This window comes from Humulus lupulus, chromosome X (assembly GCF_963169125.1).
Source record: "Humulus lupulus chromosome X, drHumLupu1.1, whole genome shotgun sequence".
NCBI lineage: Eukaryota > Viridiplantae > Streptophyta > Magnoliopsida > Rosales > Cannabaceae > Humulus > Humulus lupulus.
In genome coordinates, this window is record NC_084802.1 from 158,203,906 (window position 1) to 158,207,437 (window position 3,532).

Sequence of the window (3,532 nt, forward strand, 5' to 3'; positions counted from 1 at the left end):
ATTCTAGGTCTTCACCGTTCCCGACCTTCACCGTTCTCGGCTTTCGCTATTCATTCATAAGCATGCACAACACATCATAGCATTCACATATATTCACAAAAATAGTAAACACAAACAAAAGGGCCATGCTCTGCTCTACGGGCACAAACATATTGCAAGTTAAGACGCATTAGGCTCTCAATAAAGGGCCACGGGTCGTGGCACGCCTAAACCCTTGTCGTAGCACTTGGGAAAAATTTCGAGGCCCCCAAACCTCTATGTTCATGCGGGTCGTGGTACGAACCCCAAAACCCATAATTCTTCATGCATTTCACGAGCTAACCTCCCTGAAATTCAATAATTCTGAACCTTAATCCTAGCATCTAGTTCAGAATCTGTTTCCAAGCAACATAACTTATACAAGCACCCCAAAAACTTAACTAAAACCTCACCAGAATTACACAGAAAATATCATGTTTAGGCCCTTACCTTAGTGATAACTTCAACCTTGAACTAATCCTCAAGCACTTCAAGTCTCTACTTCCTCAGTTCCTTAGCCAAACATCCTCAATATCACATCAACACCTCCAACACACCAATGAGAGGGAGAGAAAAAAGAGAGAGTTGAGTTGAGTTCTGTTTTTCTTCTAAGTGTTTCTCCTTAGTTTAGTGTATTGATCAAACTCTATCCTTAACTGCCTAAGTTTCAAAAATACCCCCGAGTCTATCCTAATTCCATTAATGCCACCAAAAGTAATCTCGTCATTTGCCACATTCCGCTAATTCCTTGAGTGTACCTACAATTCCCCATTAAATCCCCGACATACTTAACGATCCCTAAATTGCTACCCGTTACACGATAATCCCAAACATGAACTACGTTCCCATAATAACCCTAGGCCCACCCAAGCCAGGTACTTGACCTCGTTTTGACTATTTCGCTATTCTGCTCCCTAGGACCGTGGACCGTCTCAGATCACACATCACAAATACATCACCACAATCTTGTGGTAAAAGGCACAACATACATATAATTCACATTTATGCCCTCAACAGACCAAAATTATAGTTATGCCCCTATTAACTGAAATGGGCCTACATTCATATTTAATTCACCTAAACATGCATTTCTAATCACATAATAATTTAATTCACATATTAACATAGTCAAATCAATTATTTCCCTCCCGACACGCTAATCAAAGCACTAAGCCTTATTGGCAAATTTGGGACGCTACAGCTATCCCCTCCTTACAGAAATTTCATCCTCAAAATTTACCTGAACAGCTCAGGATATTGATTTGCATATCAAACTCAAGCTCCCAAGATGCCACTTCCACTTTGTTGTTCCTCCATAGTACTTTTACTAAGGAAATGGTCTTGTCCCGCAAGACTTTATCTTTTTTGGTCTAGAATCTGAACCGACTTCCCATTATAAGGTTCTCATAACTCAGGACTTAACTTGCTGAGTTATAAGGGGAGAAACTAGGGCTTAACTTGCCCCTCACTCCAAATCATTTTACCCCTCTCAAGGGAGAAACTCTGAGAAACATATGATCACCGACTTAAAACTCTACTCTCTTGCGTATCAAGTGTGATAAACTCTTCTCTTGACTTTGGGAGGCGAGCATTCGAGCTCTAATCTTCTAAACCGCCTCATTGGTCCTCTGAATAGTCTCAAGACCTAAATACTTTCTCTCACCTGTCTCATCGCAATGGATGGGCAATATGCACTTCCTCCCATATAACATATCATACGAAGCCACTCCGATAGTCTGCCGATAGTTGTTATTATAAGAAAATTTCATCAACAAGAGAAACTTCCTCCGAGATCCCCCAAAATCTAGCATGCAGGCTCGCAACATATCCTCCAGTATCTGAATCGTCCTCTTAGACTATCCATCCATCTGAGGATGATAGGCGGTACTAAACCACAACTGTGTACCCATTGCCTTCAGCAGGCTCTCCCAAAACTTGGAGGTGAAGGTGGGGACCATGTCTGATACAATCAACCTCGGAGCCCCATGAAGTCGTACAACTTCCTTCACATACAATTCAACATACTTCTCCACTGCATAATTTGCTTTAACAGGCCAAACGTGAGCTGATTTGGTGTACCTATCCACAATCACCCACACAAAATCATACTGTCCCACAGTCTTCGATAGTCCAACCACGAAGTGCATGGTGATATCCTCCCACTTCTACTCTGGAATCCATCAAGGCTGGAACAACCCTGTTGGCCTCTGATGTTCATCCTTTACCTGCTGACAAGTCAAACACTTGGCCACATAATCCACCACATCCCTCTTCATTCCCGGCCACCAATACAGGGTTCTAAAATCTTGGTACATCTTCGTCGTACCCAGATGTAAGGAATAGGGAGTGGTATGAGACTTATCTAAAATATCTTCCCGAATACTAGAATCCATCGAAACACAAATCTGACCCTTGTACCTTAGTAAACCCACCTCTGAAATAGAAAAGTCCTTAGCCGCTCTCACTAATACATCCTTTGTGTGCTTCCTCAACTGGGGATCCTCCCTCTGTGCTTCCTTGATCCTCTCAAGAAGCGTAGATTGAAGTGTGATATTTTCTAGCTGACCAAATACCAATTGAATTCCTACTTTGGTCATCTCTTCTACTAACCTCTCTAATATCTGCCTCGAATTGAATAATTGTCCTGGGCCCTTTCGACTCAGTGCGTCGCCCACCACCTTGGCCTTCCCAGGATGGTATAGAATGTCTCAGTCATAATCCTTTACAAATTCTAGCCAATGCCTCTAACGCATATTCAGATCCTCTGAATAAAGAAATACTTCAAGCTTTTATGGTCGGTGTATATTTCGTATTTCTCCACATACAGATAATGCCTCCAAACCATTTGTGTAAATACCACCGCTGCCAATTCTAAATCATGAGTGGGATAGCTCGGCTCATACTCCTTCAGCTGTCTCGTTGCGTAAGCTATCACCTTTCAAGCTTGAATCAATACACACCCCAAACCATGCCTTGAAGAATCGTAGTAGACTACAATCTTCTCATTGTCTGACAGTAGACTCAATACTGGAGCGGTGATCAGTCGCCGCTTCAACTCCGTGAAACTGTTCTCACATCTATTTGTCCAGATATACTTGGTCTTCTTATATGTCAGCTCAGTCAAGGTGTAGCTATTTTGGAGAATCCCTCAACGAACCGCCGATAGTACCATGCTAATCCTAAGAGACTCCTAAGCTCTGGTACATTGCTCGGCTTGAGCCAATCTCTCACTGCCTCAATCTTGCTTGGGTCCACCAAAATCCCCTCCTTACTCACAATGTGGCCAATAAATGTTACTTTGGGCAACCAAAACTCACATTTGTTGAACTTAGCATATAGCCTATGCTCCCTCAATCGTTGTAGTACCAAATGAAGATGCTGCTCGTGCTTTGTCTCTGACTGAGAGTACACTAGTATGTCGTCGATGAATACGATAAAAACTTATCCAAATAATCCCTAAAGACCCTATTCATCAAGTCCATAAAGGCTGCTGGGGCATTGATTAATCCAAAGG